The 16704-nt window shown below is 32.6% G+C and overlaps 1 protein-coding gene across 2 annotated transcripts in view; it reads right to left on the reverse strand.

Moving 5' to 3' along the window:
- The window catches only part of LOC133610381 (zinc finger MIZ domain-containing protein 1-like), a 251894-nt gene that overhangs the window by 179253 nt on the left and 55937 nt on the right, over nucleotides 1-16704 (reverse strand). The window lies entirely within an intron of this gene.

The raw sequence follows: 16704 nt of genomic DNA on the forward strand, positions 1-16704 counted from the left end.
CCACAAGCAGTAATTGATCAGCTGCTGGCGTGAAGTGCATACATGTGAAATAAAACACACGCTTGTTAGCGAATGAGACAGATTTTTCATTTGATTTTATTCATGGTAATTTACTCCCGACGGTGGAAATGACACTTTGCTCAATGAAAGTAAATAAAGGGAAACACTCTCCATTACTCAAGACTATGAAGTGTTAAAGTACTTCCGGTATTTCTGAACCATGTTAAATTTATTAGCATTATAAGCTGTTTTTTTTTTTTAATATGCAATATCCTATTAAAAATGTAATAAAATATGCAAATATGTAACGTATCGTTCTTTTTATATGTAGTCTTGATATGATTTTTTTTTTTTTTAATTACAGAAGTATATTTTATTATGACGTGGTTTTGATTAAAATCATTATTTTCCACTTTAATATGTATCTGAAAATGTTTTTTATTTATGTTTTAACATGTATTCATGACGGAAAATATATATAATGTATTTTTATTATATAATTTTTAATATGGACTGAAAATTATTATGTATAGTATGGATAACATTAGTAGTAATTTGTTGTATTCATGCCACAATTTGGCATACATACATATATATACACATATATATACACACATATATGTACATATGTATACATATATACATTATACATACATATATATATACATATACCTATATATATATATATATATATATATATACACATATATATACATACATACATACATATATACACATAAATATATATATATATATATATGTATACATATATATACATACATACATACATACATACATACATATATACACATAAATATATATATATATACATATATATATATATCATATATATATATTTATATATGTGTATATATATATATATATAGATATATTTATATATGTGTATATATATATATATATAGATATGTGTATATAAACAATGTGTTTTATAATTTTATTTCACCATTTTACTGCATTTTTCTACTGTTATTATACTATCATTAATCCATGTTTTAACATGTATTCATTATAGAAAATATATATCATGTATTTTTATTGTATGATTTATTATATGATTTTTAATATTTACTGCAAATTATTATATATAATATGCCTAATGGATGATAATATTAGTAGTAATTTGTTGTACTTATGCCTCAATTTGGCATATATACATGTATATGTGTGTGTGTGTATGTATATATATATATATATATATATACAGTATATATACCTGTGTATGTATGTATATATATATATATATATATATATATATATATATATATATATATATATATATATATATATATATATATATATATATATATATGTAAACAATGTGTTTATGATTTTATTTCAACATTTTACTGCATTTTTCTACTGTTACTGTAATTATTAGTGGTCGTATTTTTTTAAGTGACTAATTTGTTGTATGGATTCTTTCATGTGATATTTTACTGCAATTTCCTATTGTTACTGTTAATATTAGTAGTAGTTGTATTTCTCTTTGTTATTATGAATCAGTGGTGGCATGGATTCCTTCATGTAATAAACAGAATATATTTTTAAATAAAATATTTTAATAATAATAAAAGTAATGAAAATAGTTTTTGTATGTAGTCATGATAGGATTTTTTTTTAATTATAGAAGTATCTTTTATTGTGACGTGGTTTTGATTAAAATCATTATTTTCCACTTGAATATGTATCTGAAAATGTCTTATACTATCATTAATTAACGTTTTAACATGTACTCATGATGGAAAATATATATCATGTATTTTTATTGTATGATTTATTATATGATTTTTTTATATTTACTGCAAATTATTATACATAGTATGGCTAATGGATGATAATATTAGTAGTAATTTGTTCTATTTATGCCTTAATTTGGCATATATATATATATATATATATATATATATATATATATATATATATATATACATATATATATATATATATATATATATATATATATATATACATTTATATATGCACAGTACATGTATAGATATATGTATATAAACAATGTTTTTTAAGATTTTATTTCAAAATTCTACTGCATTTTTCTACTGTTACTGTTAATATTAGTAGTAGTTGTATTTCTCTTTGTTGTTAGGAATCAGTGTTGGCATGGATTCCTTCATGTAATAAACAGAATATATTTTTAAATCAAATATTTTAATAATAATAAGAGTAATACATGTTCTTTTTCTATGTAGTCATGATAGGATTTTTATTTATTTTTTTTTTTTTAAATTACAGAAGTATATTTTCTTATGACGTGGTTTTGATTAAAATCATTATTTTCCACTTTAATATGTATCTGAAAATGTCTTATTTTATCATTAATTAATCGTTTAACATGTATTCATGATGGAAAATATATATCATGTATTTTTATTGTATGATTTAGTATATGATTTTTATATTTACTGCAAATTATCATATATTGTATGCCTAATGGATGATAATATTGGTAGTAATTTTGTTCTATTTATATCAATTTGGCATATATATATACATACATGTTTTTTATTATTTTATTTCAACATTTTACTGCATTTTTCTACTGTTACTGTAATTATTAGTAGTTGTTTTATTTCTCTTTGTTGTCTTGAATCAGTGGTGGCATGTAATAAATAGAATATATTTTTTCATCAAATGTTTTAATACTATTAAGAGTAATAAAAACAAAGTATGTCATAGAGTATATGTAGAATATATTTATATTATTTATATATTTTATATATTATATATATTATATTATTTATTATTATTATTGTCTATTGTGAGCGAACTGTGGTGCTGAATTTTCCCCAGGGATCAATAGAGTACTTTCTATTCTATTATATTCTATTCTATACTTAAAATTGAATAAATGTATTATGTAAAACAACCTATAAATGTCAAAAACTACTCCTGCCATACGCATCTTTTTAGTAAATCTTAAAATGATGTATTATTACTACTGCTAATAACAGTCGGATGTATTAAGTAAAACTATTAAAATAAACAATGTGCTTCGAAAAAAGACATAAATAATGCAAATGATACACTGCTTGTTTTATGAGGTCTGACAGTACCCATGATGCATTGTGCCTCGATGGCTCCGGTTGCAGTTGTTGGCGGTGTGTGCCACATATGGCATCCCGAGACATCTCCGATATGAGCTAACTCATCAGAATTATTTCGCAACCTCCTGATAGTGCAAAAATAAAAATGGTAGCTCGGAGCAAATGACGTTAAAAAAGAAAAAAAAGAAAAAAACAACAACATTCGTGCCAGCCTCTTTAGAGCGCCAGCCGCAGAGGTGCATTTATCATTGTTATTATCCTTCAGAGAGGCCCTCCTAGGTTTAATTGGGTCCTCATGGAGTCAAAAATCCCTGCTGTGGCTGCGGCGTTCTGCATTAGGGCTTTGCTGGCTGAATGGAGAGCAGTCATCCCCAGCAGAGAAAGCGGCGACTCGCTCCCTGACAATGCCGCCTCTCACCTGGCTGGCCCAGCCCACCTATTGCACCCACACATTTGCATTCGACCTGCCAAACACAACAGGCTGGAAATAAAGCGGGGAGGAGGATGAAAGAGGCATTTTTGAAGATGAGGAGGAGAGACGTGAACTCTGCTTGACTTCTTACTTATCCTTACTCTCTTGACCACTAAAACACTTTGGAAAACATCTTTTAGAACTTTCTTCTTAAAAAGAATGGCGACCCGCCGCTCACCTCCCCGAGCAACTTGGCTCCTCCACTTATCTCTTTGCTAAAAAGTCCGCCAAAAGACAAGTCGCAGTGCGAACGTCACAAATTAGTCGGCTGTGATGATAAAAGCGTTTTTTTGCGAACGAAAACAAGACATGTTGACGGCACATCAAAGACAATTTTGTTTTCTTTGCTCCCTGCCTTCCCCGTTAGTCAATAAGTGGGTTTACTTCATACTGTGATACATTTAAGTGTTTTTAAATAAACTAACATTTCAATGCTTATTTATATAGTGATCTATTGCATTATTAGGTATTTTATTACTCCTGCTTATGATCTTTTATAATATTATTTTATTTTATTTATTAACTGTGATGACCACTCATCTATTGTATGTATTAATTGAAATACTAAATCATACTAATTCTCAATAGATGAATTAGCGAATAATACTAATATTTACATAATCAATTAATTAATTTATTACCATTTTTTTAAATGTACTTTTTCAGATGTTCTCTGACACCCTTTCCGTGGAAAATTATTTGTATTTTAATGTATTACTAGTTGAAATTGTATTTATTACTAACTTTAGTTTTTTTTTACTTTTGTTGAATGGGCAACAGTGCATCTTTTGTTTTAGTATATTTTTTTTAAGACACCAAAATACAATTCGTTGGTACACTTTCCTAGAGGAATTTATTGTATTTTTGTGTATTACTTGCTTAATTCTTATTTTTTATCATTACTACCGGTAAGTGTTTTTAAACAAACTAACATTTCAATGCTTATTTATATAGTGATCTATTGCATTATTAGGTATTTTATTACTCCTGCTTATGATCTTTTATATTATTTTATTTTATTTATTAACTGTGATGACCACTCATCTATTGTATGTATTAATTGAAATACTAAATCATACTAATTCTCAATAGATGAATTAGCGAATAATACTAATATTTACATAATCGATTAATTAATTTATTACCATTTTATGCATTAGTTTGCTTTTGTCCGCATTTTTTTTTAATTTACTTTTTCATATGTTCTCTGACACCCTTTCCGTAGAAAATTATTTGTATTTTAATGTATTACTAGTTGAAATTGTATTTATTACTAACTTTAGTTTTTTTAACTTTTGTTTAATGGGCAACAGTTTATTGAATTTTTACGTATTACTTGCTTAATTCTTATTTTTTATCATTACTAAATAATATTATTGTTGATTTTTTTTAAACTTTTGTTGTACAGGTAACAGTGCATCTCTCGTTTTAGAACTTTTTTTTGAAGGCACCAAAAAGGAAAAAGTGCCAAAGGATGATATTTGTATTTTTACTTATTACTTGTCTAGTTGTTATTTATAATTATTTCTAACTTAATTTAATTTACTTTTGTTGAATAGGTAACAGTGCATCTTTTATATTAGTACTTTATTTTTAAAGGTACCAAAATACCATTCTTTGACACCCTTAACTTGGAAAATGATTTGTATTTTTAGGTATTGCTTATTTATTATCATTAGTATTTTATTTTTATTTTTACTTAAGTTGAATGGGTAACAGTGCATCTTTTGTTTTAGAAAACAATTTTAAGACACCAAAAATACCATTCGTTGGTACCCTTTCTTAGAGAAATGTATTGTATTTTTACGTATTACTTGCTTAATTCTTATTTTTTATCAATACTAACTATTATTTTTGTTGAATTTTTTTTTTTACCTTTGTAGTACAGGCACAGTGCATATCTCGTTTTAGTACTTTTTTTTGAAGGCACCAAAAATATCATTCTTTGGCACCCTCTCCAAATTGTTATTTATTTCAAATTTCATTTTAATTATTTCGAACTTAATTTTTTTAACTTTTGTTGATTAGGCAATTTTTTCTAAAGATGCCAATAATACCATTCTTTGAAACCCTTTCCTTGGAGAATTATTTGTATTTTTAGGTATTTCTTTTATTATATATATATATATATATATATATATATATATATATATATATATATATATATATATATATATATATATATATATTTTTTTTTTTTTTTATATATATCCAACAAAATAATACACAATAATATCATTATAATACAATTCCAATTCCAAAACCAAACCCCGCCCAGCAACATTCAGAATAGCAATCAACAGAGCAATTGAGAGAACACACAAACATGACACAAAACAATCCAAAAGTAGTCAAAAAAAAAAAGAATCATATCAACAACAGTATCAATATTAATAAGAATTCCAACATAGCAGTGATTACAAATCCCTCATTGACATTATCATCACAGCCATTTGTAAAAAATAAAAATAATACAAAAAATAACAATAGTGTCATAGTATTGCTTATTTATTATCATTAGTATTTTTTGTTTATTTAGTTGAATAGGCAACAGTGCATCTTTTGTTTTTGTTGGTATAATTTTTACAGCACCAAAATATCACTCTTTGGCATATTTTCCAAGGGGATTTATTCATATTTTGATATATTACTTGTTTAATTCTTATTCATTACTATTACTATTATTTTTGCCTTTTTATCTATCTTTTTACCTTTTTGTACAGTTTTTACAATTTTGTTTTAGGTCTTTCATTTGAAGGCACCAAAAATACCACTCTTTGGCACCCATTATTTGTAGTTTTACGTATAACTTGTTTAATTATTTAATATTCGTAATAACTTTTTTTTTTTTTTTTTTTTTATTACTTCTGTGAATAGGAGTTTATTAGGACACCACAAATACCATTTTTGGCACCCTTTCTTAGGGGAATTAGTTGTATTTTTACATATTACTTGTTAATTTTTTATTTATTATTATTACAAACTATAATTTCTTTTTTTCGTTGTTCTTTTTTTGTTGTACAAACAATAATGCATATTTTATTTTTGTAATTTTACGTATAACTTGTTTAGTTATTTATTATTCTTACTAACTTTTTTTTTTTTTTATTACTTCTGTGAATAGGAGTTTATTAGGACACCACAAATACCATTTTTGGCACCCTTCCTTAGAAGAATTAGTTGTATTTTTACATATTACTTGTTAATTTTTTTATTTATTATTATTACAAACTATAATTTGTCTTATTAGTTGTTCTTTTTTTGTTGTACAAACAACAATGCATATTTCATTTTTGTAATTTTTGTTCTTAGGGCACCAAAAATACCATCCTTCGGCACCTTTTACTTGGAGTACCACTCCTGGTGGTATGTTACGGTACAGTAAAAACGCGCAAAAAACCCCCCGTAATATCCTGCAATTACTGGGTTTTGTGTAAAAAGAACGATACATGATTGATTATGAAGTCATTTAGCGGGATCTCTGTAACAACCGTACGCCCCTTCTTTATCCTCGGAAATGATGGCGATGTGAAAGAAAGGAGAAAGGGCAGGCGGGGGGGGGGGGGGGGGGGGGTTATGTCCTATAGGGAGAGAAAATGATTAAAGGCCGAGATGAAGACAATCTGCTGGTGCTAGAGGAAAAGCAGGAGGACATCACAAGGAAAGAGAGAGAGCTGCCTTTTTCCCCGCTACTCAACCCTGACCATGCTGGCCCGGGCACATTTCCTGCATCCGCTCTTTATAGTAAAATAGTAAAATAGCCCAAGGGCCCCAAGGTTATTGATTTTTTTTTTTTTTTTTTACAGCACTCCTACAGCATTTCTTATCCGTAGAGTCAATAGAATATAAAAAAAAAGGCTTTTGGGGGGGGTCTAAGTCATAGCTATATAACAAGAAATGAATGTAAAAGCTCCACTTGATGCCTCTTTTAGGTTAACTGCAGAGTCTCTTATAGTCGCCGGGTGCGTGATCTTCACAAGCAAATACCACGGGGGTCTAAATGGACATTTTTGTCGAGGGTCACATCGCAGTCATGGCCGCGCTCAGAGGGCCGCTTGTAACAGTGAATGTAAGAATATAAAATTATAATCATTATATTATTACTAGAGATGTCCGATAATGGCTTTTTTTTGCCGATATTGTCCAACTCTTTATTACCGATTCCGATATCAACCGATACCGATATATACAGTCGTGGAATTAACACATTATTATGCCTAATTTTGTTGTGATGCCCCGCTGGATGCATTAAACAATGTAACAAGGTTTTCCAAAATAAATCAACTCAAGTTATGTAAAAAAAATTGCCAACATGGCACTGCCATATTTATTATTGAAGTCACAAAGTGCTTTTTTTTTTTTTAACATGCCTCAAAACAGCAGCTTGGAATTTGGGACATGCTCTCCCTGAGAGAGCATGAGGAGGTTGAGGTGGGCGGGGTTGGGGGGGGCGGGGGTAGGGGGTAGTGGGGGGTGCATAATGTAGCGTCCCGGAAGAGTTAGTGCTGCAAGGGGTTCTGGGTATTTGTTCTGTTGTGTTACGGTGCAAGTGTTCTCCCGAAATGTGTTTGTCATTCTTGTTTGGTGTGGGTTCACAGTGTGGCGCATATTTGTAACAGTGTTAAAGTTGTTTATACGGCCACCCTCAGTGTGACCTGTATGGCTGTTGACCAAGTATGGATGGCATTCACTTGTGTGTGTGAAAAGCCGTAGATATTATGTGATTGGGCCAGCACGCAAAGGCAGTGCCTTTAAGGTTTATTGGCGCTCTGTACTTCTCCCTACGTCCGTGTACCACTCTATACAGCGGCGTTTTAAAAAGTCGTACATTTTACTTTCTGAAACCGATACCGATAATTTCCGATATTACATTTTAAAGCATTTCTCGGACATCTGTAATTATTACCAATGCATTTGGTTATTTGATTTTTGTACGTACAAATTGATGTATAAGTTGCTTTGAAATGGTAAGTCAAGGTCACAAGCAGATATTTAAGTATTTATTGTTATTTTTACAAACTATCATACGGTATATAATAATTAGGGGTGATAAAAAATGTTTTTTATCACATTCGAATCCCAATTTTTTTTGTTGTAATTTTCAAATCATTTGACAAATCAATAAAAAAAAATAAAAAAAATTTAGGCCATCTATATGCTTATTTGGTGCACGTGTGTCCTACGTCAACAACCAAAGGGAGGTTTTGTAAGCTGTTTTGTTAAGGTGTTGTTATCATTATACCAAATAATACAGTTTGAATCGAGAATCGTGTTGAATCGAGAATCGATTATGAATCAAATCCTCACCCCAACAATCGTAATCGAATGGCGAGGTGCCCAAAGATTCACACCAATAACAATTGAATATTTGTATTACTGTTGTCCCGATACCAGTACCAAAATTATTTTTATACTTTTCGGTACTTTTCTAAATAAAAGGGACCACAAAAAATGGCATTATTGGCTTTATTTTAACAAAAAATGATAAGGTACATTAAACATATGTTTCTTATTGCAAGTTTGTCCTTAAATAAAATAGAGAACATACAAGACAACTTGTCTTTTAGTAGTAAGTAAACAAACAAAGGCTCCTAATTAGTCTGCAGACGTATGCAGTAACATATTGTGTCATTTTCCATTCTATTATCTTGTCAACATTATTAAGGACAAGTGGTAGGAAATGAATTATTAGTACTTTTCAGAGGCGGTATCGTACCGAATATGATTCATTAGTATCACAGTACTATACCGGTATACCGTACAACCCTAATTTGTATATATATATATATATATATATATATATTGTAAGGCTGCAGCTAACGATTATTTTTCCATCAATTAATCTATAGATTATTTTTTTCGATTAATCGGTTAATCTATGGATCATTTTTCGATTAATCTATAGATTATTTTTCCTTTTACCGATTATTTTTTTTATTTAAAATGAAGATGAAAAAATAAATGTAGGCCAGTTTTTTCAAAAGGCATGACTTTTATTTACAAAAAAAAAAGTATGGCCACTCAGTCAACATTGACAACAACATGACAAAATATTCTGTAACAATGTAAACATTTAAAACTTTTAACATTTAACACAATTAAAAGTAGCTTATTTGCTTTTTAATGTGCAAATATAAAAGTAAACATCCAGTGCAAATCTTAATATTCTGCAATAGTATAAGCATTTCTAAAGTAAAAGTATTGCTTATTTTGCTTTAAAATGTGCAAAAATAAAGATAAACATCCAATACAAAAAAGTGCAAAACGAAATATTCTGTAACATTGTAAACATTTCAACAAAAGTAAAAGTATTGCTTATTTTGCTTAATAACACAACAATGATAGTATGATTAAAGTGAAAGTTAATTGTTGGTTTGTACATAGTATATGTAACTGTTAATGTTGTAAAAGGTATTTGCATAACTAATTAACGTTAGCGTTAAAGAGGAGCGCGTCTTTGTAAACACTGAACAGGCACGCCAAACGCGCCTCTCAGAGCGAAACAGTGTTTTAGTTTATGAATTTACAACGCAGATACAAATGACACATTCATGTTTTTGTGTAATGATGACAACGTATACTCACGCGGACGATTGACTAGTTGATGGTGATGGCAAGAACGCTGTCGGGTGTTTTCTTTTCAAATGTTCCTTCATAGCCGTTGTGCTGCTATGATAGGCCATTTCCGCTCGACACAGTGTGCATACGACAACTGTCAAGTGTTTTGCTTTTTTCGCTGTGCTTATCCCACACTTGAAGGGATGTACCAATGCTGAATGTGGCTTCTGGATTTCACTCAAAAGACCAGACCGTAGTTACTTTTTCCTTTTATTTTCCTTTAGTTTGCAACAGTTTTTCCAACGAAGAAACAGCTTCTTTTTTCTTCTTTAGTCTTTTTAGCAGTCTTTAGCAGTGTTAGTAGACTTTAGTTTCTTTAGCTGTCATTAGTAGCCTTTAGTAGCCTTTAGCTTCTTTAGTAGGTGAAAAACCTTTAAGGACAAAACACCACAAGATTAACATGCTGTAAAAAATCAATCAATTATCAATCCCATAATTTACAATTATTAATTAGGCTATCAAACTCTTAACCATTAAACAAGTGCAAGAAAAGGGACACATCTTTTCCCTTTAAGTTACAACAGATTTTAAATAAATTGTCTCAACATAAATGCACCAAGATACATATAAAATACATTTAAACCCAGAAACACAATAGATAAATGCAACAGAAAACCCAATATGCAAATACATAAATACCTAACCAATTAACCACCTATTTAGATACATATTTAAAATCCATATTCAATATAAATATATTATTAATTTAGCAGTGAAACACTCAATCTTAAACGCTGTCTACTGGTAGAAAAACGCCCCTTTTTCTATGCCCTCACCAGCAGCCAATGATCCAACACACTTAAATCCAACACTTTAAATTGAGCGACTTCACCCTCCTGATGAAGCAAACTGCTCCAACATTTATCAAACTAAGCAAAGAATATCAACACTAAACAACAGTTACATAACACACTGTGTGTATTTAGCCTCCAGACTAAGCACGCTACATGCACACAACCCCCCCCCCCCCCCCCCGCCAATCTCACCAGCGCAACAGGTGCGCCACACCCACAAAGAGAAATATTAAATCTTACATACTTTTGGCACAACTCTTGGTTTTCTGTAATGAACTAAACCTTTCTCCACTCTGCGCTGGCGTCTTTTGTACTCCTTGATTTGACAAAGCTGTCTAATTACTGGGCTCGCGCACCAGCAGATGAGACGGGAGCGCGCCGCGTTATACCTGCGCGTGAACGTAAACTGATCGGCTCTGATCATATAAGCCGACTGGCCGAAATAATGCCGAATTATATACATTTCCTGGGGTTGCCTAGGTGAATAGGGATGCGGATGTGCTCTAAGATAAAATATAATTTTATTAAGTGGGGTTTGGCTGGTTGCTAAACAGCCACGGTTGCGAGCTCGCGCGTCAGCTGACGAGACAGCTGTTCGCCGCTACAACATTATTAGGCCGTTTATTGAAATACTCCCACACTTTTGACGACTTTTGGCGTGCTTTTTTTCCCTCGCTCGCACCGCTCGCATCATCTGCTTTGCGCTCCGCAATGACGGCAGTGTGACGTAAATATGCGACGCGTCGACGCATAAAAACGACGTCGACGTATTTACGTAACCGATGACGTCGACTACGTCGACGCGTCATTTCAGCCTTAATATATTGTAATGACGGTGTCACATTTTACTGCGTGGAACGTTCTCCCATGATGCAGACGGAACTCTGTAGGCAAAGTGCAGGTAAGGAAATGATTTATTGTCCATAAATCATGCGGTAAATGCAGATAAACAAAACAAGCGCGCCGATAGCACGGGAAGCAAAGCTAAAGAAAAGGCTAGCGCGAAAGCTTAGCATAACAGCAACTTGAGGGTTCCAGGTTCGATACCCGCTTCTGCCATCCTAGTCATTCCGTTGAGTCCTTGGGCAAGACACTTTACCCACCTGCTTCCAGTGCCACCCACAGTGGTTTAAATGTAACTTAGATATTGGGTTTCACTATGTAAAAGCGCTTTGAGTCACTAGAGAAAAGCGCTATATAAATATAATTCACTTCACTTCACAAACGGGCATAGGAAATCAAAAAGTAGACGTTGTAACTGTTGCATAGTGCCAACAAGAAAGCCCGACTGAGCGTGGCGAAAAACGGAAATAAGTAGCTCTCTGGTTAGTGCCCGGCAGCAGGTGAGCGTCCCGGACTCTAGTTGGAGGCAGGTGAAACTAGTCAGCACCCATGGTAACCAAAACACACAAACTCAAGGGTGCTGAAAACAGCTCTACATGGTCTCCTTCATCCAGGTCTGTATTCTCAGGGCATTCAATCATGAACAACTGGACTGTTTGGGTTGTCTCAACCAAGTAGCTTTCATGCTCATAGACTGATCTACTCTAAGATTGGTCAGATCTGCTCTTAGATTGGTCAGATCTAGTCTTAGATTGGTCAGATCTACTCTTAGATTGGTCAGATCTAGTCTTAGATTGGTCAGATCTAGTCTCAGATTGGTCAGATCTAGTCTCAGATAGGTCAGATCTACTCTTAGATTGGTCAGATCTAGTCTTAGATTGGTTAGATCTAGTCTTAGATTGGTCAGATCTACTCTCAGATTGGTCAGATCTACTCTTAGATTGGTCAGATATACTCTTTGATTGGTCAGATCTAGTCTTAGATTGGTCAGATCTACTCTTAGATTGGTCAGATCTAGTCTCAGATTGGTCAGATCTACTCTTAGATTGGTCAGATCTAGTCTCAGATTGGTCAGATCTACTCTTAGATTGGTCAGATATACTGTTAGATTTGTCAGATCTACTCTTAGATTGGTCAGATCTAGTCTCAGATTGGTCAGATCTAGTCTCAGATTGGTCAGATCTACTCTTAGATTGGTCAGATCTAGTCTTAGATTGGTCAGATCTAGTCTCAGATTGGTCAGATCTACTCTTAGATTGGTCAGATCTACTCTTAGATTGGTCAGATCTAGTCTTTGATTGGTCAGATCTACTCTTAGATTGGTCAGATCCAGTCTCAGATTGGCCAGATCTACTCTTAGATTGGTCAGATCTACTCTTAGATTTGTCAGATCCAGTCTCAGATTGGCCAGATCTACTCTTAGATTGGTCAGATCTACTCTTAGATTTGTCAGATCTAGTCTTAGATTGGTCAGATCTACTCTTAGATTGGTCAGTTCTAGTCTTAGATTGGTCAGATCTAGTCTCAATGCTGGTGCCAAAACCCAACTATTTATCATTCAACACAAGGATTTTCTGAATTTGTTATCAATCAATCGAGTGTTCATTGTTATCTTAAACATGAAAAAAAAAAACATTGTTTCAACACATCTACCAAAATGGGTTTTTTGTTCCGTAGTTTGATGTTTTACTTGTTTTATCACCACACTGTAATGCAACTAGAGGGCAGTAAAGGCACATTCTCAGAACCCATTGGCAGATTACTGTGTGATAAAAACAAACACAACCAAAGTGGTGTTTGTTGTCCTCTGTTTGAGGTTTGAAAATTGATTGATTGATTGAGACTTTTATTAGTAGATTGCACAGTACAGTACATATTCCGTACAATTGACCACTAAATGGTAACACCCGAATAAGTTTTTCAACTTGTTTAAGTCGGGGTCCACTTAAATCAATTCATGGTAAGGTTAGGGGTTAGGGTTAGGGTTAGGGTGATGGGCTGTCGTAAAATGTCGTTAATGTTCAAAGACATTGTACGTAGTTTAGTTAAGAACATTGGGGAACTGTCAAATGCCCACATCTCTGTCAATGTAAACACAAAAAAGCTATATGTTTATACACTACAGTACCCAGAAGGCTTTGCGGTGCAGACGGAAACTGTAAAAGGGTCCGAGCTATGAGTAAAAACGAGAGTTGTGCCGTTAGATCAATAATGAGATATTGGTACACCTTGCTGTTTCCAAACTAAGGGTGTAACCATTAGTCAACAAAAATGGATGAAAACAATTTGTCACAGATTTAAAAGAAACTAAAATTTGTTCACTCGTGTTTTCCAGACGTTACCGAACATTTGCGAGTCAATGCGACCGGTGACCGGCAAGCAACAACTCTGTTCAGAGGTCATTGAACACACCGTAAAAACACCCCTGTCCTGTATTGCACTCAGTGTAGAACGATCACTTGTCGGTTAATAGTTTAAATGTTTATATATATATATATATATATATATATATATATATATATATATATATATATATATATATATATATACATGTTTATATAAATTTGGATTGGGCATGTCGTTTCTAAATGGGGTAAAACGTTAATGTCTCTTGTTTTCATGTTAGTATTTAAGCGCCAGTCAGTCCATAAGTGAATCAAAGTACAGTTATTAGTCACGTTTTTTCGATACTAAGCGTCGGGAGTTTTACCGCGGTTATCAATAATACGTTTATCGTTACATCCCTAGTTGACTATCAAAATAGCCATTAGTTGCAAATGCTCCATGCTTTTTTTAGTCAACTGCTATCTTTTTTTGTGCTAACTTTACACTTTTGTTTTGCAGCCGTACACCTTAGCGTCATATAGCTTTGTACGTGACACAATCTAACTGTTAGCATGCTGACATGCTAACATTAGCATCCTAACTTAATTTGCAACCGTATTCCCCAAAGTCGTATAACTTGGTACTTGGTATATGCTAACTTTAGCATGCTAACTTTTTTAGCCAAATCTTCCCCGTACACATCAGAGTCATACATCTTGGTAAATGACACATCTTAACATTAGCATGCTAACTTTTTTTTTGCCATATTCGCAAGCGTACACCTTACTGCCATTAAACTTGGTCCGTGACATGCCAACATTAGCATGCTAACTTATTTTGCATATTTTGACATTGTACCTCTTGGTGTCATATAACTTGGTATTTAACACATGCTAAGTGTTAGCATGCTAACTTTATTTTTAGCCATTTTCGCAGGTGTACACCTTACTGTTAGCATGCTAACATTAGCATGCCGACAATAGCATGCTAACTGCTTTTTGTTAGCTACGTTAGTTATACTCACTTATTTTGCATATTTTGACGTTGTACTCCTGAGTGTCATATAACTTGGTATTTAACACATGCTAACTGTTAGCATGCTAACATCTTAACATTAGCACACTATCTTTTTTTTTGCCATTTTAACATCAGAGTCATACATCTTGGTAAATGACACATGTTAACTGTTAGCATGCAAACATCTTAACATTAGCATGCTAAATTTTTTTAAGCCATTTTCGCAGGCACCTTACTGCCATTAAACTTGGTACGGGACACAACTGTTAGCATGCTTACATTCGCATGCCGACATTAGCACGCTCACTTAATTTGCATATTTCGACGCCGTACCCCTCAGAGTCATATAACTTGGTATTTAAAACATGATAACTGTTAGCATGCTAACATTTTAACATTAGCATGCTAACTCTTTTTTGTGCCATTTTCACATCAGAGTCATACATCTTGATAAATGACACTTGCTACCGGTTAGCATGCTAACATCTTAACATTAGCATGCTAACTTTTTTTTTGTTGCCATTTTCGCAGGCGTACACCTTACTGCCATTAAACTTGGTACGGGACACAACTGTTAGCATGCCAACATTAGCATGCAGACAATAACATGCTAACTTATTTAGAATATTTTGACATTGTACCTCTCAGAGTCCTATAACTTGGTACTCAACACATGCTTTTTGCTAGCTATGTTAATTATGCTCACTTATTTTGCATATTTTGACGTACCCCTTAGTGTCATATAACTTGGTATTTAACACATGCTAACTGTTAGCATGCTAACATCTTAACATTAGCATGCTAACTTTTTTTCGCCATTTTCGCAGGCGTACACCTTACTGTCATTAAACTTGGTACGTGACACAACTGTTAGCATGCTAACATTAGCATGCTGACAGTAGAATGCTAACTTATTTTGCATATTTTGACGTTGTACCCCTCAGAGTCATATAACTTGGTATTTAACAAATGTAACTGTTAGCATACTAACATCTTAACATTAGCATGCTAACTTTTTTTTTGCCATTTTCGCAGGCGTACACCTTACTCCCATTAAACTTGGTCCGTGACACAACTACTAGCATGCTAACAATCGCATGCTAGCTAACTTATTTTGCATATTTCAACATTGTAGCCCTCAGAGTCACATAACTTGGTCTTTAACACATGCTAACTGTTTGCATGCTAACATCTTAACATTAACATGCTAACTTTTTTTTTAGCCATTTTCGCAGGAGTACACCTTACTGTCATTAAACTTGGCACGTGACACAACTGTTAGCATGCTAACATTAGCATGTTGACAGTAGCATGCTAACATATTTTGCATATTTTGACGTTGTACCCCTCAGAGTCATATAACTAGGTACTGAACACATGCTTTTTGTTAGCTATGTTAGTTATGCTCACTTATTTTGCATATTTTGACGCTGTACCCCTCAGACTCACATAACTTGGTATTTAACACATGCTAAGTGTTAGAATGCTAACATCATAACATTAGCATGCTAACTTTTTTTTGCCATTTTCGCAGGCGTACACCTTACTGTCA

Source organism: Nerophis lumbriciformis, linkage group LG11, assembly GCF_033978685.3.
Source record: "Nerophis lumbriciformis linkage group LG11, RoL_Nlum_v2.1, whole genome shotgun sequence".
Taxonomy (NCBI): Eukaryota; Metazoa; Chordata; class Actinopteri; order Syngnathiformes; family Syngnathidae; genus Nerophis; species Nerophis lumbriciformis.